Below are 24,607 nucleotides of genomic sequence, written 5' to 3'. Positions count from 1 at the left end.
CCCATCTTCAAAAAGTCTCATCAGGTAACTACACACTTTGTCATTGCTACTGCAATTATTTATCACCTTTCTGCATGTTTCTGGGGGCTTATTTACACTCAACCATACGGGGTGTAACTGCCTAATCACAAACTCATTTGTGCAATGCAATCATAGCTGGTCAATGGTACCTCAGACTGATCTGTGCTTTTACAAAGCCATATAGTAAGTACCCAGGTCGCACAATGCTTTTCTTTTTCACCAAAGCGATCACAAATGCCAGGCGCCAACTTGCTTCCAGTGTCCCATGATCTTGGTTTAGGTTGCCCTGCTGGCATCACTCCATTTTTCAAAGGTAAAGTCTTTCAGTCCAATACCGCTTACAGTTGTACAAGCAGCTTTGTTTATTTATCTTTCTTTTCTTAGCAGTGTCTTTTCAAGCCTCTGGTTTTTTCACTTGTCATTTTTTCAAAGGGCGTTTGCTGTTTTTGAACCACTCCTTTGAGTGCGATAGTCTGAGTCAGTTTCTTTGTTGCTTCAACAAATCATTCATTCTTGCACTAAGCCGTGTGGCTTCTGGATCATGGCTAATGTGCAGTGTTCATGTTGTACTTCAAAGCCCCGCTCTGCATGTTGTCTCTTGCAAAACGGCTAAGCACTTTTGTCAGTTTTGCTTCCATCTGGAATGCCATAATGTCTTTGTCAGTTACTCCATCCCCTGGCAATGTAGCTTGCAGTTTGCCAGATGTGTATTTTCTCTTCTCAAAGCGCCTAGAGGTTTCTTCTCCAGTGCACAGCGCTTTACTTCAGTTCACATCACATGGAGCATTGGAATGCAGCTTGCACAGCAATAGCGTTTCACTTCACTTCACATCACATCACATGGGAATGCGGTTTGCACAGTAATGTCTGTTGGAATGGGCAGCTGTCTTTTCTTGGCCCATTCACAGATGCATAGGTAAATGTTCAGATGTGATGTGCCCGTCTGCCATCCTGCATGAAGCCTTTGCTCCGTACCACAGTTTACTGGGCAAATTCTTTACTTTTTGAACAGCTCTCTGTTTTTGCTCCCCCTTCCTCAGGAATGCAGGCATGTTTATCTTTCGTGTGCACCTGGCAGCGCCATTAGCACGCAGCTTATCTCTTTTGCCTATAACTCTTATACTGTGGCGGCTTCACTCGTTTCAGACAGTTCATCCAAATTAACTCTTTCTTGTACTGTTTCTGCTTTTGTTTGCCTTCACGCACCTCGCCCAAGACAGCTTCAAGGCACAAGCTCTGCACACACAGCAAGACTCTTGTTTTTCAAAAGCGGCACTTTTCTTGTCATTTTTCTACTCCATGTAATTTTGCAAAATGTCAAAGCGTCTTTTTTTCTTGTAATGTGCGATCTTTCAAGAGAACTCACAACCCATTAAATCTTTGTGCTATCTTATCACACACAGATGTTTCATTCTGTTGTACCATTGCCAAACTATAACCACTCAGTTCAGTGCATTTAAAAAATAAAAATGCCATATTTAGTGCAGCTCCCTGCACGTTTTTTTTTTCTGCAAGAACAACCCACACTCTATTGCTTGTGGGCTGTTTAATGTGTCAACAACATTTTTCCCCATGTATCACTAATAAGGCAACAGCACAAATCCATGGCATAGCATGGGGACAGTCAAAAATACTCCAGGGGCAATTTAGAAAAATATAAATTGTTTTTCCCCCCAACCATTGCAAGCTGGTTCTGCAATTTCAAATCAGTACACAAAAATCGAAAATCCAAATAACATTCACTCACTTTCCTTTTAAGTGAGTCTCTCACCCAATAAAAGCATGGCACAGCCTAAAATGCAATATAACCATTTTAGTGTGTTTCCTTTAAACAGAATTTGCCACCATTAGCACATGGAATTTTACAGTTGCCAAAAGAAAGAAAAAAACTCTTTAGGCTCTCAGCACAGATGTTACTCATTCTCCTAAGCATGGCTCATTCCCCTTCCTCATTATTCAGGAATGCCAACCCTTCAAAAGCATATATCAAAAAAGACGAACCTTCGCCTCCGAACATTACAGCCCCCACTCGCTAGCACACTGGGGCTGAGTCAATGGTTAAATCACTATTCACAATTTGCATGTCAAATCCCTGCAATTATTATTTTTTTTTCCTGCCCTCATGACAGAATAGAGATGAGAACTCCGTCTCATTATGCATTCCAAATTACAACTTTAAACTTGGGAAACCACATGATAAAATTCTTTTTCTAATTGAGCATACATCTTTCTTAACCATTCATCGGAGTGCTTTAAACAAAGCCATTTCCCGCTCGTTTATTGCCTTGTACTCCCTGGCACCAATCCCATGCAATAAGTCAGTCACGACTGATTTACTGAAGGGAGTCTTAACCACACAAGCTATCGGCCACGGCAAACCGACACAACATTGCTGCCTTTTGAAGTCTCAGAGCTGCAGTGAGACCATCAAGGAAATGCGACAGCCTGCTCCCCACTCTACACTGTGTTCTCTCACACCATTTGTCATGTCATGGCACTGCTCTTCACAAATCCCACAAAGCTGCCACCAAATGTCTTGATATTGGGCAAAATCTTCCTCGGGGCCAGCCCTTTGAGAGCAAAAATACCCAATTCAGCCCAAAATACAGGTTCTATTGTGCTGAGCAGTGATCTCATGCTAGTGACAAATGACACCCTCAAAGCTTTAGCATATTTATTCTAAGCAGTGAATTTCATATACATTTGGGATTCAAGTTAGAGAATATTACAAAGCATAAAACAAAGAGCAATGCAAAATATAGTGAAACATGGAACTTAGATAAACATAGAGAAACATGGAGAAATATAGAGAAACATAAACATAGAGAAACACAGTCTTACGTCCCTTAATCTCAGCCCTGGGAGACCTGGGTTTCTCATAGAAAAACAAGGCTGGAGGACACCGTGAGAGCCAATTCCGGGCACCTGACTGTACACGAATCAAGTCCACAGGCGATCTCCCCCTGATCCCATGTGTGCATGGATACTTTATACTCTCTTGCTGTCAGTCACCATGACGCATAGTTCCAGAACTTTCTCTGTGAGGCTGGTTCATGGAAAAAACCCAGCTCTCTCTGAGATGCTCCCTGCTCGCTCCTACCCCCTCCCTTGTTCCCATCTGCGCTGGCTGAGGAATGTCTTATCAGTACCTTCCCAGAGAAAAGGAAGATTAGCTTGGAGCCAGGGCTAACGTTAGTGAGGCTGAATATTCTAAGGGAAGCAGGGATGTATTAACCCCATCTGCAAGCTCTAAAAGGCATGCACTCATAGCTTAGTGTTTATAGCGCTTAAGACTGGCTATCTAAGCGCTATATAGGTGCCATGATGTTCCAAACACTCCAAAAACCTATTAGCTACATGGCTAGGGGCCCTCCCTGCCTGTCTATCAACAATGTTTAATTTGACCTATCTCATACTAGGCCTGCATATTCCTTGTAGCTCACTACTGCATAATGGAAGTGCTACAACAGACTACTGTCAGCATTTTTAGCACATACTTTGAATACACTATTGGCTTTCAGCGGCTAATGCTGTCATCTAAAGCCCTGATTGGCAAGGTTGCAATTTCGTGTATCACTACAGTCTTCCTCACTCAATTTAGGTAATCCTATGTCTTCTAGCGTCTCCTGAGTCTCCTGCTCTGCCGTCTCTCCTGCAGGTTCATAGAGGTTTTTGTAGAATTTAAGCAATCCCTCATTCACACTCTCCTGTGTGTTCCAGACTTGGCCCGCTTCTCCTGTTATCTCTCTAATTGTTGATCTTGGTGTCTCATTCTTGTATAGCCATGCGAGCAGCCCCACTGGTTTGTCTCCCCCTGCGTGTTGTCTTTCAATGTATTTTTTATAATTCAGGTTGCATAGCCTCTCCCAGAGCCCACCACATGCCTGTTGTAATTGGCTCACACGTTCGGCATCCTCCTGTGAGGTGCCCCCTCTTTTCCTAATTGCTTCTAGTTTCTTTTCTGTCTCCTGTAACTCTCGCACTATACCCCCTTGGAGCTCTCTAGATTTGGATATTGCCGCCCCCCTCACTACCACCTTAAAGGCCTCCCATAGGGTACCCTCTGACTCCACGCTTCCAGTATTATTTTCGAAATACCCAATTATCTACTCCCTTAGGTCCTCTCGGAATGCAGTATCCTTCAATGCCTCGGCTCTAAGCCTCCATGTTGGGCTCCTGGCTCTGGGGGGCTGATGTCGCCATACCAGGACCAGAGGGGAGTTGTCGATAATATTCTCGCCTTATATTCGGAACCCGTCATTTCCCCAACAAGTTCCCGAGTGGCGAACATGTAATCCAGTCTCATGTACAGGTTGTGTGGGGCGGCATAGTGTGAGTAGTGCATATCATTCGGGTGTTGATGCCTCCATATGTCCTCCAGCCTAAAGTCTTGCAGCAGGGCTTGTAGCATTTTCGCTGCGGGGTGGGCTTATCTAGTTTCATGTCTGATCTGCCCATTTTGGGGTTCCGCGTGCAATTGAAGTCCCCTGCCCATATAACCGCGCCTCCTATGTGGGGACTGATCTTACTATACAATGGCCCTCATTCCAAGGTGGGCGGTAAGGGATACCGGGCACCGGTAAGGAGACCAGTGCCGGTAATTTCTTACCGCCCTACTACGAGGTCACTTAGCGGGTCCCTCCATTAACGGCTGGTCTGACCAGCCGTTGTGTACGGGACCCGTTAAGGGACCAGGGCGCAAATAACAGGCTTGACATTCGCGAGTCCGTTATTTGCGCCCTCCCCATTCCCATTGAGCCCTATGACCAGTAAGTCCCCATTGCACCAAACCGGACACAGTCCCGTTATTAGTGGCAGTCAATGCGCAAATAGCGCCATGACTACCACCAAACTCGGAATGTCTTGAAATAGGCCACTGTCTCTTGGTTAGGGGAATATGTATTTATGATGCACAGTTCTCTGTTCTCTAGCAGCCCCCGAATCACTACCATCCTCCCATCCGGCTCCACTGTGGCCCGTAGCATCTGGAAGGGCACATGTGGCGCCACCCAAATGATCACTCCCCTGGCGTATGCCGAATACGTTGCTCCTATGGTGGTCCCTCTCCACTTTTTCTTTACCGCCTCTTGTCCTTCACTCCAAGTGTACTTGGTGTGGATCATGCGCAGAGGCGCTTGGGTGCAAGCTTGTTCCCTAACAACTACCACTACAAACTCCCCAACTCCCCTCCCACCCCCCTCCCACCCCCTCGAGTCCCCGTCCCAACTGTTGCCCAGCTCCATCCCTGGATCTCATCCCCAACTGATGCCCAGCTCCATCCCTGGATCTCAGGCTACCCTGTATCTAGCCCTTTCTTGGCCTTCGCCCGTACTCGGGACACAGCGGGGGGGTATCACCCTACTGGTGAGTCACCTAAACTAACTACTGGGGGTAAGGTCGTGTTTCCATTGCATCTCCTGCATTAGTGCTTATGGTATGCCGTATACGCTTGACACATATCTAACACTGCCCATATGTATATTCTAGTCTGAAAAGTCTGCATAAAAGTATGCTGAATGGTCTATATAGCACTTGGCTCACATGCCCAGTATGCCCCTTCCGGTCTTAACCGCTACATCAACATCTGTCCCAAAGTTAATGTTTACATGTCGTACTAATCTTTCACAATATATGCATGTCCAACAATATGGCTCTGGAAGAGACAGGGGTCGGTCACTTCTCCGTCTCGCTCTCCTTCCGGCCTTCCGCTTCCGTTGGGCAGTTATTCGCATCCAGCCATGCAGATACTTCCTCCGGGGAGTCAAAAAAGAGGGCCTTGTTCTTGTGTAGCACTTCATCTTTGCTGGATACAGTAGCATGTATCTAAAGCCTGCTTCACGTAATCTCCTCTTGACTGCCACGTAGTTCAAGCGTCGTCTTTGTACCTGGAGCGTGTAGTCAGGATATGCTGTGATGTCCGCAGAAGCCCTGCTTATCGTTCCACCTTTCCGGAAATGTTCCAAGACCTTTTCTCTGTCTTTATAGTTTAGGATTTTGGTGATGATTGGTCGTGGGGGGCCCCCGGTGGCGGTTTCCTGATCAAGGCTCGATGTGCCCTCTCTACTGCGAACCCCTGACTGAGTGCTCCACCTGTTATCTCCTGAAACAACATGTTTTCAATGTAATTTGTCGGGTCCGCTCCCTCTTCACCTTCCGGGAGCCCTATGGTGCGCACATTATTTCTGCGCGCGTGCCCTTCCGCTTCTTCAGCTCTGTGTTCTAGATTGCGCACCTGTTGCGACAGCGTGTGAATCTCCTTTGTGTTGGTTGCGCAGGAGCTTGTATTAGCATCCACCTCTTTCTCCAGATTCCCTGTGCGTTCCGCCAGCGCCCGGACATCTGGTCGCAGGAGGTTCACATCCACGCTTAACGCATCGATTTTAGATTCGAGCGAGGTCTTTAGTTCTGAAATGACCATATCAATTTTAGGACCCCAAGCTACCTTTAGTTCAGCTACGGCATCCAGTATTTGTTGATCATTCCGACTGGTGGCTCCAGCTTCCTGTGTGGACAATCCCTTCGACCTGGCCCCTGTCATCATTGGCGATGCCTTGGCGAAATCCTCCATGGAAGACTGCTTTTCCTTGGCTTTGGGCTGCCTGGATGACATTTCTTGTGCGCGAGTGGAAGTTATCTGGTGCCTCTATATAGGGTGAACGCACCTCTGTCGACCGTGGATAATTCGGTGCGGGAGGCTTCTGCGTATTTGCTTCCTATGCCACCTCTCTGCGCGGCAGAGCCCTGGGAGGTCCCAGGTCACCGTCCTGGTGCTCCCAGGTGCCCCCTCCTTCTGTGTAGCAGCCCTTAGGAGTGTGGCTCTGTGTCACTCCTCCCAGCGTTGTTTCTCCCTTTGTATGTCTCACCTCAATTCCTGCTCCCCTGGTCTGTATGTTAGTTATGCTGTGTAATCAGGCTGCTTGTTAGTTACTGTGAGCGTCTCACATCACTCTTCCTGCACCTGGCACGCTTCGTGCCTATGCTTCACCACTTGCCGGTGAGTTTCTGTTCGCAGGGTCTGTATGCTCTGGTGTCTGCTCTTCATAGATAGGGCTGCCTGCCTGTGTTGTGAGGGACCCGTGATACCATGGTATAAGCGAGTACCACCTCATGTCAATTTCACATTCCAATTCTGTCTCCGGCTCTCTGAGAGAACTCGCACTGTAACAATGTATCACTGTGTGCGTGTCTGTTCTTCATGATGTTGCTGCCTGCCTGTGTTGTGAGGAGCCCGTTATACTATGCCATAATCGAGTACCACCTCATGTCAGTTTCACGTTGGAATTCTCTCTCCGGCTCTCGCTAGAACTTGTACTGTAACAATGTATCACTGTGTGCTTTCAGAGCACTGCAGCTCGTTTTCTTTCAATTCCTTCTCCACCGAGTGTGCTGCCAGTGTTGGTCATTGCTATCCTTGTTGTAGTGCTCCGGTTCCATGGGACTGCAGCGCCAGGCACATCCTTTGTTCTTAGGAGGGCGCCATTTGGGGAGGCTAGCTTGCGGGATCTTCACTACTTTCACAAGCTCACAGTTTCTTTAAACGAGTGTCGTGTCCAGGACCTCTGTATGCACCCAATATTCATGTGGCTGCAGCTATAAATCCACTCTCTCAGCAGGTTTTAAATGCAAATATCCGTTGGATCTCGGTCGGATCAGAAGGAGCCTGCAGGAACCAGTCTTAGTCCATGGCCATGTAGCCACGCCCCCAGCACTGCCACCTAGGGTGGCCAACTCTTTGATAGTCTTTCACAAGACACTTGCCCACAAGGCGGTGATGATGCCACAACTTCATTCATGCCCTTTTTTAAATAATTTTTTTTTAATGGCTCTTAACACCTCCCTAGTCAAAAAGGAAGATCATCCTGGGATCATTCTGGTGTCATCCGATGACTCCATTCTAGAGTCATCTATGGATAGTTCAGGAAGATCATCCTGAAGTCTGCGAACAGGTCAAAATATTTAATGGGATAATGACTCTAGAGTCATCACAGAAACTACTCCAGGATGAGTTTGGATTACTTCCAGTGATGATCTTGGGATTACTCCAGGATGACTCCATGACAACTTCAGGATGAGTGGGGATTACTCCTGGATGACTTCGGATGATTCTAGGATGACTCTATGACAACTTCAGGATGACTCCATGACAACTTCAGGATGAGTTGGGATTACTCCAGGATGACTTCAGATTACTCTAGGATGACTCCAGGACAACTCAAGGATGACTTCATGGCAACTTCAGGATGAGTGGGGATTACTCCTGGATGACTTCGGATGATTCTAGGATGACTCTATGACAACTTCAGGATGACTCCGCGACAACTTCAGGATGAGTTGGGATTACTCCAGGATGACTTCAGATTACTCTAGGATGACTCCAGGACAACTCAAGGATGACTTCATGGCAACTTCAGGATGGGTGGGGATTACTCCAGGATGGTTCCATGATAAGTTTAGTATGGGTTTTGAATTGTGAATGGTTATTGCAGACACTCCAGGATGAGTTTAAATGATTTCAAGATTCTTCCAAAAGATTTAGGAAAAGGGGTTGAATTACCCCAGGATGTATCCCTTTTGAGTAAGATTGGTGGCAATACTTTACAATGACTCTAGTTAGACTTCTGGATAGTTTACTGGAAAAAATCTAGGGAATTTTGCAGCTGTCACTTTCCATCTTTGCTAGAGCACCCGTTAACTAAGTTCGCCTATTTAGTGTACACAACTACAAACACCCCCACATGTCACAAACCAACCTGTAAACTCCCTCATTTCAATTCTCACCTATAGCCAACATGGCCTCACACTCAAACTCGCACAATTACAAAGCACTGGACTACAATTAACACTTCCAGCGACCTAAACAGAATCTGTTAAAGGTCTACCTGCATGACAGACTGTCACTTCACCCAATATCACCAAGTGCAGCTAACAATTACCTAGTTCATATTATAATAGTAAAATTCAGCAGCTATAAATTGTTGATATTTTAATATAGTATTGCTCTGGCTATACGATATCTTCAATCAAACATAGGCTCAGAAAGTGTTCAACATTTTTTTATTTAACAAATGCAGTTTAACGGCATATCTGTATTACATAAGAATAAATACGTTCGTAAAAATACAAACAAATAACAATCATCAATCCTGTATTTTGAAAGGCAGAGTATTCCTTATGTCTCTGCTGGCATTGCAGATTTTGGTGGCAAGCTTCCTCCTTATCACTCGGCAGTCCACAGTAGGCCAACTGTTAGCCTTGCAGACAGACCTAAAAAAATTCTACAAAAAAAGAAAGTATATATGAATATAATAGGCATTGTTAAGTTCCTTATTGTAGAATACATACCGGATTAACTAATGTTAAAGTGTGAATTTATAAATGCGTCACTACATTAGGATTAAACAGATTTGAACTGAAAATGAATTATGGTTTTCTGTGGCTGCATTCAGAGGTTTTATGGTCTTTAGTGTAGCTATATTGATTTATAATCACACAGTTAGAAATAGAAGGCATAAGTGGAAATAGGGAAATAGTCTTTTAAACCCTTTACTAATTAACATAACCAGAAGGTACGCAAACACATGACCCCAGAGATGCCAAAGCGCACCCTGCTTACATGGGTGACCCAACGCCTTCTGCCTGAAAACCATGCATCACTGTGCATATAAGAAATGAAACAGTATTAGATTTTTCAAAACTGAAAACGATATCAAGTTATGGAAATTGTTCAGATTTCTGTATTTAATAAAGCCATACCCACAAGTACATTCTCTCTTTCTGGCGGTCTGCTTATCTTGTTTCCTTAATGCTTTTCTATTTTTCTGCCTAATTGGTTATTCATTCACATTGTATCATGCTTTGGTGAAACAGCTTTGTAAGCACAATACATAAAATTATAGCCCTGTAGTCTATTGCAAATTTTACAAGTGTATTGGCCACAAAATGTCTTCACAGGAATGCCCGGGGAAGAGGGGAGAGATGAAGCAGGAGGAAGACTAAAATTTCACTTCATATTGACCGAGAAAATAAAGCATTTATTTTAATAGGGGCATCCAACTTTCTTTTTTACTCAAGGGGTGCCTACCTCTGATGCTGTTTCTGGACCAGGACTGGGATCAGATTAAAGGACTTGGTGGTTCCGGTCCCCCTCTTTTTCCACTGAAGAGCCAGTTTCAGGCAATGTTCAATGGCCACCTTCTGATGCGAAGCCATTCTGTCCCAATACACTGAAATGAGCCATCCAGACACACATCGGTTCTCACACAGGGGGGTGGACTGTAGGGGTGCACCCATGGGCGAGTCTCAGGCAGGTGCCAGTCTTACTTGAACTTCTGAAACGGTGAACACCACCTAGGCACACAAAGCCAGTAGGTGTTTGGTTTTTTGCCCAAATATTGACTACCCATGGCCATGTTAATCCCTATGGTCATTTACACTGAGATCCTGCCCCTCCCAAAATACCTCCTCGTGGGAACTCTGAGCTCGCTTTAATCAAGCCTTAGCAGACTTTGCACTCAAAGTGCCTGCCAGTGTTTTTCAAAAGCAGTCTTCTGAGAGTTAATTACTTAATTGGAGTTATAAACCCACTACTGGTGTGATAAAAATGTCTTAACCAGGTCTTCCTTCAGCCGCTCGATTTAGAAGTGGTGCGGCAACCTTGCTGCTTCAGCTAGTATGCACGAGACAGGTTGTGAGGTGAACAGTGAGTGCTGTGACCAGTGTAGTGCGGGTCAGAGTTCCAGCATTGGGCTCTTCACTTTCATCTTGCTAGTCTCAGTTGCCAAGAGTGAACCCCCATGTGACAATGCACTCTCACCATTCCTACCCCTGCAATTATACTCACAGATCTCTAATCCCAACAGACCCAACTCACGATATAATAAAATAATTACATGCTGCACCCATTCCCAGCAACACTAAAACATTCAAGCCTGTGAGTGTGCTACATATTGGCTTGATTGTTTGAGATGTTTTACTCCACATTAGTTGACCAGAGATGGAAGTTCAAATTGAAAAATAAGAACACTGGAAGATGAGGTTGGGGTTTGTCTTAAAGATTGTGGAAAAAGAGGCGCCCCCTACATAAAAGCTATCCTGTAGGTCCACAAACAACTCAACCCGGCTTGCAAAATAAGTATTGCGATTCCCACAGCAGTGCAAAGAAGTCTGAAAGTGATAGATGAAAAAAGTAGGATATACCCTAAGCATAACTATTTCACTCAAATGTATGTTATGATATGGCATTTATCTCTCGCTCATACACAAGTGTTTCAAGGCGCGACGAGGCAAGGGAGGGGTACAGGGGGAAGACAGACAACGATCCTACTAGGCCAGGTGACATTAAGATAGCGCAAGTGGAGGGGAAGGGGGCGATGGGGGTAAAGTGCGTGGTGGAGGAGAGGGGGTAGTGCAGTACATAGGATAACAGTAAAATTAATAAAGATAGAATTCCGGGACAGTTGGCCACCCTACTGCTAACTACGTTCTTGGTCATTCGACCCATCAAGGGTGTATCAGTGGAGGCTTTTGCCTCTACTTTCTCTGCTCCTCCAACTCCTGCGACTGACTCACACTCTGACACAGCCCTCTCCATCCTGTATCTTTTGTATCTCCAGCGTTCTGGACATTCTTGCCCCTGTTGTGAGAATCCGTCTGAAGCCTACCACCAAGTGCAACTCTTGGTATGACTTGGACCTCGCAGCCCTGAAATGCAAGTGCAGGATGGGAGGAAGTGGAGGACTTCGAGCGCATCCTCTGACAAACTGGCATGCCGCCTGCTACAAAGGCAATACAGACTCTGTTCTGTCCTAGAAGAGAGTCCACATCCAAGCATGTGTCTCTGCGGCATCTAACAACATGGCCGAACTCTTTAAAACCTGCAAGGAGCTGGCCAATCCTTCTGTATTCTCCACCTCTCCTGTTCCCTCCCAGGCCCACTCTACAGGCTCTGGAATCTCACTTCTCCTCTAAAACCCAGATCATCCTGTCCTCGCTCTCCTCTTCCTCTCCTGGCCCCCCTCTGGCCACTTCCCCCTCTCCTCCTGCTTTCTCCTCTTTCTCTCTGACAACACCGACAATGTTTCTAGACAAGTCCGATCTATGAAAGTGTCGTTCAAACAGGTGCTCCTCCAGAACCATCAAGGACCACATTGACACCCATACTCCAGCATTGGCCGATTTCTGCAATCACTCTTTCACCACTGGATCCTTCCTCTCTCTCCCCAAGCACTCCCTTGTGCATTCCTTCCTTAAAAAGCCTTCTGCCCACCCTACCTGTCCGGCAAACTATCACTCGATATCTATCACTCCTTTCCTGGTAAACTCCTGGAAAAGCTGCCCATCTCCCAGCTTACTCTCCACACTGAATCTGTTGGTTGTTTCCATGACCATCAGTCTGGCTTCAGAGCAGCCAGAGGCACGGAAACTGTTCTCCTGAACACCCGTGAAGATCTGCCCGCTGATCTTGATTCCAGCCTTCCGTCTGTCCTCATTCTCCTTGACCTTTCCTCTGCTTTTGACACAGTCAATCACGCCACCATGATCAATTGACTCCGCGAGAACCTGCGCATCACGGATCAGGATGGGGGTTGACCTCCTTCCTCCTGGACTGACCCTCCCAGGTCCAACTTGGGTTCTTTCTGTCCACCACCTCTCTCTCCACATGTGGTGTTCCTATGTTCCCCAGGGCTCTATCCTCTCACCTTGGCTCGTCAATGTCTACCTGGCCCCTTTGGCCCACCTGATCTCTATCTTCTCTTCTAACTTTCAATGTAATGCGGATGACACTGAGCTCTCTTCTGGCTCCCCTCAGCCTCCTCTCCTCTCTCGCTCATTGCTGACTGTCTATCTGCGATTCTGGATTGGTGCACCTCCAACGATTTCTGCCTTAATGCCAGTAAACTGGAGATCCTTCTCATGGGGACTCCTGCTCCAGCATTTCCTCTCTCACTCTGGCTGCTCTCCTTGGGCCCTCTTCCTTTGTCTTACTGTGAGGCAAAAAACCTTGGTGTCATCTTCGATTCCACTCTCTCCTTCTCTCTCCTCACATCAAGGACCTTGCCAAGAAGGCTCACTACCAGCTAGATCGCCTCAGAGGTATTCTTCCTTTTCTTACTTTAACCCAGAAGCTCACTGTCACTAGAACCCTGGTTCTGTCTAGGCTGGATTACTGCAACAGCCTCCTTCTCAATCTGCCTTCCTCTACTCTCCGCCCTCTGAAACTCATCCAGAATAGGACTGCAAGACTTATCCTTGGGCTCAAGCCCAGGCACTGTATCTCTCCAGCCCTGAAATCTCTCCACTGGCTCCCTGTGGCTGCAAGGATCAAGTTCAAGACCCTCTGCATCGTCCACAAGGCTTTCTGGGACCATGGTCTGCACTACATCCAACTTTGTCTTCCAAAATACCTTCCCTCTCGAGCCCTTCGCTCAGCTACCTCCAACTCTCTGAGGGTCAGACGTTTCTCTAGACAGAGAGTGGGGGGTAGATCTCTCTCCTCTGCAGGTGCCTCCCTCTAGAATGGCCTCCCAGCCCCTCTCAAATTTGAGCCGGACCACCTGAAGTTCTGGAAGCGGCTCAAGATCTTCCTTTTCTCCTCTGCTTTCCCTCTCTCCCCTTCTAACCTACCTCTCAGCTGCACCAACTGGCTGCTTGGATACCCCCAGAGTCTCACTGGGTACCAGGCACCTCCATGATCAGTCTCCACCGCACTGCCTCCAGGCTTATAGCGTACTTCGGGGTTGTAACTGTAACCTCTACAGCCCCCTGCCTCCTTGCACTTACCCAGAGCCGCACTGCCCTGGCTACACTCACTCAGAGCATTGTTGCCACAATTGCACTTCCACTTGCCTTTCCCTACCCCTGGCACCCCCCATCTGCCTTCGCCCTGCACTTGCGCGCTGTCGCACTTGCACAATCTGAATGGCACAAGGCCTAGTAAGATTGTTTGTCTGGTCCTCCCTCTGTCTTCCCCCCTTGGCTTGTCGAGCCTAGAAACACTTGTGTATAAATGACATATCATATCATGTGTGTGAGCTGTGCGTTTGGTGTTCACAGTACCCACAGGAGACCCTACATGGCTGGCTGCTCGTCTGTCCCAGAAGTCTTTTCACACTGCTTAATCCCTGGAGGTAGAGCATCTTTACAAAATCCACACACAGGCGCGGAGCGCACGCAGTGTTTGAACTTTGTGTTTGATGTTGACAGTACTCACAGGAGACCCTGCATTGCTGGTGCTCGTCTGTCCTGGGAAGTATTTTCACACTGCTTACTCCCTGGAGGTGGAGCATCTTTACAAAATCCTCACACCGGCATGGGTCGCGCGTGGTGTGTGAGCTGTGTGTTTGGTGTTTGGGAGTTGGGCAGCGGCTTCCAGCACTCTGCATCTATTCTGCAACAATTAATCTAGTAAACACGCGTGTGGCTGTGAAGCAGTGACTGATGAGTTAACAAATCTCTTACTAAACATTCTCAGAATTTCAGATAACTTGAGAGAAACTGAATATGGCCTTCGTAGTGGAAGAGACCTTAACACACGGAATGCCCGCCCTCTAACTGATGTGGAGATGTTGGTTGCAGTAGGAATGCCCCTCCCTCCCTCCCTATTAGAAAATATTGCTGTTTCGGATGCCACATCAAACCTGGCTCCACCAAGAACAGCTAAAGGCAAAAAGCCATTGAAGGCTAAAAAGTCCTATGAAAAGATCCTGATTACTACCTTTTTTTCCGAATCGTCAATTGTAACTGACTCTGTAGCGGAAACGGCTCATGCTTTACAAAATTCACAGTCTGATTATCCCAAGGCCATTTAATAGCGCTTGTCAAATTCAAACGGCAGCAACGCTCAATAGATCAGTGCTAAAAGGTGCTCTACCTTCCCCCAATCAAGCACCCTAAAGATAGAGTATGTAACAATTGTATTCACGAGCGACCAACGATGATGCTGACTGCACCTGAGCCATATGGGACACATATTGCCACATCAAGCCTCTCTATGGCAAACACTCCACCAGATTTACTGGAGATGTCGGCATACAAACAAGCAAAAGTCCAGCCTGCTGATGGCACTACCTTCTTTGCCTCATCTTCGGCATCATCACCAACCTCTCTTCCACCAAGGTGACTATCAGCAGCGCTGAGGAGAGTGGAAAATGGGACGGATGTGCCTAACGAGGAGCTAGTCACTGAAACCAACGAAGTTCTGTGCATTTTAGTATCCCTCTATGAAGGATTACAGAGAGAAACTAAGGCAAACACATTACTTTTGGAATCTCTTTTGTTTAAATTTGACCATCTCAATTTACACGCTGCTGCAAGAATATTAATATTTTCACGGAAAAGCAGACATTCTAAAAATCCCATAAGTGATGGGCGAGGGGCTCAACCCGCCTCCACCCATACACATAGCACCACCCCTATCAGACAATAATATCAACATGGTTGAAGGAGCCCTCACTAGACAAGCATCCTCAAAGTGAGGACTTGCCTCTACCTACCAGAAGATCTAAGGAGATGAAGGGGATGAGGGTGGACTCCCCGATTGTTGTGCAGGGCGCCACTGACTTACCAATCAAAAAGCACTAATCGACAAAAATTCCATCGACAATATCTGAGGTACACGGTGTGGAGGACTCTGTGGAGGAGATTATGAGTATGGGCCTAGTAGTGACCACAAAGGCATTGAGAGAAGGGCCACACCAAAATCAAACGGCCACAATTGAAGAAAAAAACTAAAAATATGCCCCTAAAAAATCTAAAGCGCCAAGGAGCTTTATAAACTCTTTATTCTCTCAGTCAACAGTAAAGGCCACACTATTCCAACTTGCAACAAGTGCTGAGGCTGGAACAGAGCAGCCCACCGTGGATCACCACCAGACGCTGCCTATCTTGGTTGGAGACCAAGAGCCTGTAACGTCAGAATTGATGGCTCACTCTACAAAATCACTGCCTAACATATGTGAACCCCTACCGAAGAATGTGATTCCTAAGGTGTTTCCGCCACCATGCTTCCATCTGAAGCCTTCCATATCACAGAATGCAACAATACAGAAACAGACCAAATAGAAGAAGGGAATATCAACTATCTCTGCTATATTGAACTCCTTGGAAGATATAAACATTTATAAAAGTAGAATGATGGATAGATGACCACTGGGCCCATGGGAATTTTCTAACCGACAGTGCATAAAGGAGCAAACCCTGCAGGAAAAATCATTGAGTGTGGAGCTGGAAACCGTGATCCCTGAAACACGTATATCTGTACTTAATCATACCAATATTCTGTCTCTCCTTCAAGACGTTCCAGCACTTGGAGGTGTTACAACAGATGGCATTGAAAGGATCTTCTTCCAAGATATAACTAGACCTGACCAAGTGGTGATCCAATTAAAGTCGAAAGTAGTTCTGGATACCTTGCTGAAAGAGAGAGACAATATAAAACGGTTGGGTTATGATTTGGCCCCCCTAAAATGTAACGTCAGTCATGTTAACAATCAATCTGGCACAGCTATTAAGAACATGGGATGCTCTAATGCATTATAAGGGCACTTGAGACAGTCAATGGAGGACCAAGTCATAAAAAGAAATATATTGGCCTTAGAAGAAACTAAGGACTGGCCATGGCTTCTCTCTACGCCTGCAAATTAGATTGATTTGTGCAAGTCATTATGAAAAAGGAAGCCCTGAGCCCCCAAAGCAGGGCATTGTGGTTACTTTTTCAGTAGCATCATTCAACTCTTGAGGACATGCTCATTTACAAAAAAAATTATATTGCCACGGAAACTGAGGAAATTTGATTTTGTTAACCTGCAAGAAATCTGGCTTAAAACACAGCAAGCGCTTGATGGATACTGTGTGTATTTCAGGACGCTCAACAAGGAGGAAATGGCCGTCCATATGGGGGGCTAATCACAATGGTGAAATATTCCAATATGACAAAAATGGTATTCTCGTTTGATGTTCAATTTGGTATATTAGCCACTCATATTAGCATACGATTTCTAGAGATAACGAACGTTCTTATCATTTATCTATTGGCATCCTGGTATGAGCCCACTCGTGGAGGTTCTGGACTCTCTATTCCTCTCTGTATTAGGGGTGTCACAGTATTAGTTTTATGACGGTACGATAACCTTCTTGCCAAATCATGGCATATCATGGTTATCGCGGTATAGCAGGTGGAGTTAACCAATCTTAACAAATATTTTCTAAAAGGTCATGAATTGTCAGATTTATCATCACAAACAAAACCTGGCACCCAGGGCCAGAAATTGGCTTTTCAACATACTTTCCACTGGAATGCCACCCCTTGCTTCCAAACACACGTGTGGAGAGGAGGGTGGGGGTTCTTGGGAGGCCCTGCTGCGACTGGCAAAGCAAACTGAATAGCTTTTCTTAAGTGGTCATTTCGGCTTTTAGCTACCCCACTGGCTACTAGTGAAGATGAACATGTTGCCATCTTTATAACATGCATGCCACAGATCAATCGAGGCTGGTGGTAGTATACGCTTGTGCGCATACACAAACACACACACGCACACTCTCTTTACGTTACAGCCTTTAGTTTACTTGCGGGCCAAACAGTGTTCAGTAATCACGGACATCTTACCCTTTGTATTGGTAGCAGGGAATACCCACAGAGATGAGTGAATTTCGCAGTGTGGCTTATATGTAAATTCAATGATAGAACCAGGGAAATCCCCCATTGTCATATGCTTAGCAAACAAGATCCAATATATAAACCCAAGTAAACCCTTTTCCTTCTTGGCACTGTATTTATTCTTCCTATTGCTAACATACTGATTTTGTATCAGGCACATGTGGTTTATGGAATGGCATTAAAAAATGCTCCAACTGAAACTGCTTGGCAGATGGCACATCCAAAAGTGCAAGACCAAGACTGCGCAGCACTTGCTTACTGCAGCCTTTCCAAATTAGATTGAAAAGCACACTTAACGGTATAAACGGTATAAACAATGTGATGGTTATTATTGTTCAATTAAGTGGTTCACGGTATCTTTAACGGTATACCATTATACCATTACATCCCTACTCTGCATATGTGAATGGTATAACAAGGTACCATGTGGGCATGTTCTCCTGGTGGCATACTTGAATTCAGCCTGTCTAATTGATACATCGCAGCTTGATGTATGTCTGATGAATGAGAGTTTGAAAATGAAGAATGACAGAGTCTCTAACGATAAGAGTCTGGGCAAAGGGCCTACCAGGGTTTGGCTTTGCTCCTTTAGATGGTTCTACTATTGATGACCCCCCATCGCCTAGATGACCTGGTCAAATGGGCACAGTTCATCGATCATTGACTACATCTTCATGGGTCCATGGCTGCTGCAAGACTGCTCTCGATTTGAAGTGCAGAGGATGGAGTCCAGCGACCATTCCCTGCTGGCAGCAACATTTGGGCTACTGGCCTCTGGTAGGGGGGCCCAAATGAAATTCATGGATGGTGGATGTTCGTCCCCAATAAGCAAGGAAATTGCATAAGATGGTCACCGGCAATGCTAGCAAAGGTTAACTGTGTACTGATTAAGACACTTTCAATGATGACATGCCAAGAAATGGCAACTGAATTTTCTGTAGAAAATATGAATGCTTTGTTACTAATACAATTGATTCCGAAACACTGGGATAAAATACTTGCAGGCCTCAACAGCTTTCTTATGTACATACTTACAATTATGAGATTGTCTCTCATAGAAGAGAAAAGCAGAGACAGACAAGGTACCTAAAGAACAATAGCGCTTTAAGTCCTCTGGAGAAGGAGATCCAGATAAAGAAGGTTCAACAGATCTATAAAAACTGGCTCTGCATTTCGAGAGAAAAACATATACAATTGGACGCTGAAAAAATGCTGGATGCACTTACAGAGAGTGACACTAGAGCCTTTTGGTCTTTAATTAATACGCTTGGAAAATTTGATGCCAGTAGACTGGTCAACAGAGTCTCTGAGAATGCATGGATCAAACATTACGATAAAGTATACACCCTCCCGGTGTCTGCACCCATATTAACGAATGATCTGATTCCCGCTAATTCCACTCCATACAAGCTTGATTTGTCATCTACTAAAATACAAATCTTAATTTGAAATGCAAGTAATTCACATGCCCCTGGCCTCTCAAATCTATTATTTAAAGCAAACCCTCATAGTTGGGCGGTTGTTTTATCCATGCTCTTCTCTGACATTATTAGATTCAACCAATATCCAGAGACTTGGAACTGTGCACATGTCCCAATATACAAACGTAGTAACAGAACACAACCATGTAATTATCGACCAATAGCTATTTTGGACTCAGACTCTAATTTCTAAGTGGCAAACAGGCTTCAGGTAAGTGGATGGGCACCCGTATAAATGGAAACCTGTTAGAGTGTATTCAAACACGTGCGTGTACGAAGGGAATTCATTCCCGGTATATGACTTCAATTGACATTGTCGCAGCATTTGACAGTGTCGATAAAAACTTCTGAAATAGGGTATTCCAGAGGGTCTGTTAAGACTAATAATTGCTTTACATTCGCAGTCATACATTCAAATTAGTCTCAATAATTAGGGAGCCCTAACACGTCCGATTAAAACACACAGAGGTGTGAGGCAGGGGTAAATTATTGTACCCTGCCTGAACAACCTGTATATGGCCGATCTGGATAAAGCATTACAAAATGCTGCTTTTGCAACCACAAAGATCTTTATCCTTATGCCAATCTGGACAGGCTTCACAGATGACTTACTGGTTTTTGACAATACTCCGAATGGCCTGCAACCCCTGCTTAACATCTTTGTCGCATTTGTTGACGTCAATTCCTTATCCATAAACCTTGCAAAGACAAAGGTCATGCAGTTTACATGTGCTCGTAAACACATGGCGTACAAGTGGCATGTACAGGAGGATCAAATCGACAGGATCAAATCAATGGTGTATCTGGGTTTCAGGATCAATGCCAAAGCATCAGCTTCATCCATCTGCAAATGGCTATACATGAAGGCGACCAAACTGGTAAACCAACTACAGAGGGTAAATTCGAAGTTTGGTAAATGTTCACTTCTCCCATGCCGCAAAATGACTATACGGCATTGAGACCTATGATCCGGCAGTAATTGATTATCTGCCTAAATTAGAAGCATTGGTCTGGAGAAAGGTACTATCCATACCACGATCTACTCCTCACTCCATTATTCGGTATGAATTGGTTACCATCTCCTTGAAAGCCAGAACACTTTGGCAATATCTGTCATTATAGAGGAACATGCTGGACTCGCTGCTCATTCTCTGATGACGATCTAGGGATAGCCTGTCAAATGTCAGGTTCTAGAGCACTGGCAGAATTAAGGGCCATTGCCCTGGTGTGTTTTGTCAGAGGAACTAGTAGGGAACCCAGATAAAGTGAAAAAAGCATTGTTTGTCCCAGACCGGGCAAATATGGTGACCGAATTCCACACATACCCCTCACTGAGCCACTTAAGGGAGGAGCATAAAAACAGGGAATTCTGGCACCTTACCTCTCCATTTACTCGAGTAAAACAACAGTCTACCTTTATGCGCTTTCGTTTAAACATATTGCACACAAAGGAAACATGGTTAAGATTTGGATTGGTCACTGAAAGTTCTGTCTTTTGTAGATACTGTGGTGTGGAGTCAATAAGAAAAAATGTAAAGCATATACTATTACCCTGTGTGGCACTAAAATCGCTAAGGGACAGAGCATTTTATAGGAAAAAAAACTCTTTCATGAAAACACAAGCTGTACATTGGATGAAATATGAAAATATTGTCTGCCATGCTGCAACAGTAAATGCAGTGGTCTCATTTTTATGTTCATTAATTCCTGCTTTGGACGTTTAATGGATTGCTAATATATATATTTTTTTCTTGTGACTATTTTACTTAGAATTGTTATATCATAATAATTACTTTTATGTATTCTAACATTTGATTATGGAAATGTATTTATGTGTATTGTTAAAGGTTGAATTCATTTTTAACCAAAATAACAAAACAAAACAACAACAAAAAAACCATATCATATCACTATTCGGACCCGGCCGCCATCTTACTTTGTCCGTCCCTTCCACATGGCTCTGTGAGACACCTCAAGGTGTCTCACTTACTAGTCCCGGGGGTTTGTCATCCAGGTGGCCAGGACAAGGCCATTGCTATTGGATCCAGTTCCTGGGGGTGGACCAGTGCGGGAGGATCACCTGGATGGGGGGACTTCGGGGAGTATTTGTATTTTGTATTTTGTTTATTTGTAACGCGCACCATCAGGCCCAAGGGCATCCGGGCGCAACTTAGGTTAATATACATACAGGTAGTCTACATACATGGTTATATACAAGATATACATACAAGATTATTATATACAAGTGAATGTGCAAACATGATTATATACAACTAACAGTAGGAGTTAGCAGATAGGCCTAGAGGCAGAGGTGCCTAGTTCTGATCAAAAAGCCAAAGTTTGGTTTTTAGCTTGAAAGTGTTCAGGGTGTTTTCAGATCTGATGGTGACAGGGAGGGTATTCCACAGCTTGGAGGCAAGGACAGGGAAGCTCGTACCCACCGCTTTTTGCAGTTTCAAGTTAGGGATAGAGAGGCTATGGAGCTGAGCAGTTCTTTGCGGTCGGGTGGAGGAGTGGACGGAGAGCCTGTTGCAAAGGTAGGGGGGGCCTTGTTGGCTAGGCATTTGTGCATGAGGGCAAGTGTTTTCAGTGCTATTCTTTGTTTGACAGGTAGCCAGTGTAGGTTGGATCTAGTTTCGGAGATGTGGTGGTTTCTGGGAATGTTTAAGGCTGCCCTAATGGCATTGTTCTGGGTGACGTGGAGTTTATTTAGATTCCCTTGGCTGGTCCCTAGATATAGAGCGCTACAATAGTCAATCTTAGACATAATGAGCGTTCTAGCTAAGGTGACACTGTTCGGGGTGGTCAGGAATGGTCTGCAAGCTGCAATGAGTTTGCACGTGTATGCCGACGCTGATCTAACAGCATTAGTTTGTTGGGTCAAGGAGAGGGTGGCGTCCAAGTAAAAACTTAATGTTTTAGTGTCTTTGGGGACTTTGATAGTATTACCATCTATGATGAATGCCTGGTAGGAAGGATCTAGCTTACCAAGACGTTGCGGTGAACCCAGGATGACAAGCTCCGTCTTGTCATCATTGAGACATAATTCATGTTGGGCCATCCAGGCCTGGATGACCAAATAAACGTCATTCAGGGCCTTAGTGTCAACTAGGTAGTCGCCTGTGATGGGAATGAGTATCTGAGTGTCGTCAGCATAGTTAGTATATGAGACACCCAGATAATCAAGCACATCAAAGAGCGGCTTAGTGAAAACATTATAAAGTGTCGGTGACACACAAGATCCTTGTGGAACGCCACAGTGAATAGGAGCAGGGTCAGCGGCTGCAGATGGTGAGAAGACCCTCATGGATCTGTTGCTCGGGAAGGATTTGATCTACGCTGAGGCGGAGTCTGAGAAATGGGCAGCAGTGTGGAGGTGCCGGCATAGGATTTGGTGATTGACCAAATCAAAGGCTGCAGAGAGGTCTAGGAGAAGAAGCATAGCTAGTTTTCCATTATCTTTCAAGATCCCAATTTGGGTTTTTAAATCTATCAAGGCCGTTTCTGTCCCATGTTTAGGGCGGAATCCAGATTGCCGTGAGCCAAGGAGATTATTAGATTCCAAGTGGTCTTGGATCTGCAGGTATGCTGCGCGATCCAGAATCTTAAGCAGGAATGGGACTGTGGTTGTGGGTCTAAAATTAGTGGGTATGCTAGGGTCTAGAGTTGGTTTTTTGAGCAGTGGGATCACCCAAGCGTCTTTGAGGTTGTCAGGGACTGTCCCAGTTTTAAAAGAGGAGTTGATGAAGGCCGTGATGAATGGGGCCAGGTCGTGGGCCTAGTCCTTGATGATAGCAGCAGGGCACGGGTCACCTTGGCAGTTTGAGGGTTTGATTCTCGTGATGATTTCTTCTACCTCAGCGATGGTGAGAGGGGAGAAGGCAAATGGTTTGATATTAGGGGAATCAAGGGGGGGCACTTGCGTAGGTGGGTGGACGGTTGTCCATCTTCAAACTGTCTTGTTTGTCTTTGATTTTAGATTGCAGAGTGGAGATTTTGTTCAGAAGGGCAGACTGAATATTGGCACACCATTTGCTGTCTTTAACGCATGTGTCAGGGGGTGTGGCTGGGGATTCGAGTTCTTTTAAAATTCTAAAGAGTTCTTTAGTGTTCGAGTCGGCTTGGAGGATACGGTTGTTAAAGGAGTCCTTTTTGGCTGTGATAATGGCATCTTTGTAGATGATGGAGGCGAGGATGAAACCGTCTTTATGCGCGTCAGAAGGGTGACTTTTCCAGCGATTTTCAGCACAGCGTTTAGCTTTATGGAGCACCCTTAACTGTGGTGTAAACCAGGAGTTGAGATGTGCACGTGGTTTGGATTTTCTAAGTTTAATAGGGGCGATGGAATTGATGGCAGAGAGCATAGTGTGATTATAGGTGTCTGCTAGGGACGTGGGGTCAGTGCAAGAGTAAGTGGCGGCATTGAGCGAAGGGAGTAACAGTGGGAGTAGTTTCTCCTTCGTTATGTCTCTTTTATTTCTGGTGGGGAGGGCCGGAGCAAATAAGGTTGGGACGCGCGGGGCTGCTTCAATGTTGAAGGTAATGATGTGGTGGTCAGACCATAGACAGGGGGTGTTGGAGAGGACATTAATGTTACAATTGGAACTGGCTAAGCAGTCAAGAGTTCTCCCTTTGGAGTGGGTAGGTTCTTGGATGTGCAGGGAGAAGCCTAGGTCAGTCAGTATGTTCTCAAGGTCGGATGCAGAAGAGTCTTTGGGGTCCCCAAGTCCTAGATTGAGGTCACCTAGGATTATAATTTGCGATTTAGTTTTGGTTTTGTCAAGGAGTAAGGTGGACACATCACCCACAAAGGAGGGTGCCGGGCCAGGGGGTCTGTAGATAAGGTGAATGGTGGTGGTTTGGTTGGGCGTGAGTGGAAGTTTGAGTGAAAGTAGTTCGGCTGATTCTAGTTTAGAATTAGTTGACACTCTTAGACCAAGAGAATTTTTGTGAATGAAGGCCACACCACCACCTCTGGTGTGGGCCGTGGTACGATCGCATCTCGTGATGCCGTAGTCTGGCGGTAAGGCCAGGGCTAAGGCAGGTCCAGAGGCGGCATGTAGCCAGGTTTCCGATATGGCAATAAAGTCAAGTTCGTGGGTTGTGATGAGGTCAGCGATGTCGAGGGCGTGAGCAGGAAGGGATCTGGCGTTAATGAGGGCGCCCTTGATTTGTTGTGGTTTGGCAGCTGTTGTGTTAGGTTTCGCCGTGCTGGGATGTGAAGGTGAGAGGGGTGGTGTGTCAATAGATTGCTTAGAGATGTACCTATGGGTGGGAGCTAGGCGGAATTTAGAACCAAGTCTCTTATTTCTAATCAGGAGGGAGCAAGGTTGGTTCGGAGTTGGTATCTTTGCGAAGTGTTCTAGCCAGAGGGCAGGGTTGTTAAGGTATTGATTGGTTCCGTTGCTACTGTGGAAGTGGGACACCGAAGGTTGAGACATGGTATCCCCTT

This window comes from Ambystoma mexicanum, chromosome 6p (assembly GCF_040938575.1).
Source record: "Ambystoma mexicanum isolate Mex_15411 chromosome 6p, UKY_AmexF1_1, whole genome shotgun sequence".
In the NCBI taxonomy this organism is placed as follows: Eukaryota; Metazoa; Chordata; class Amphibia; order Caudata; family Ambystomatidae; genus Ambystoma; species Ambystoma mexicanum.
This window is presented reverse-complemented; position numbering follows the sequence as displayed.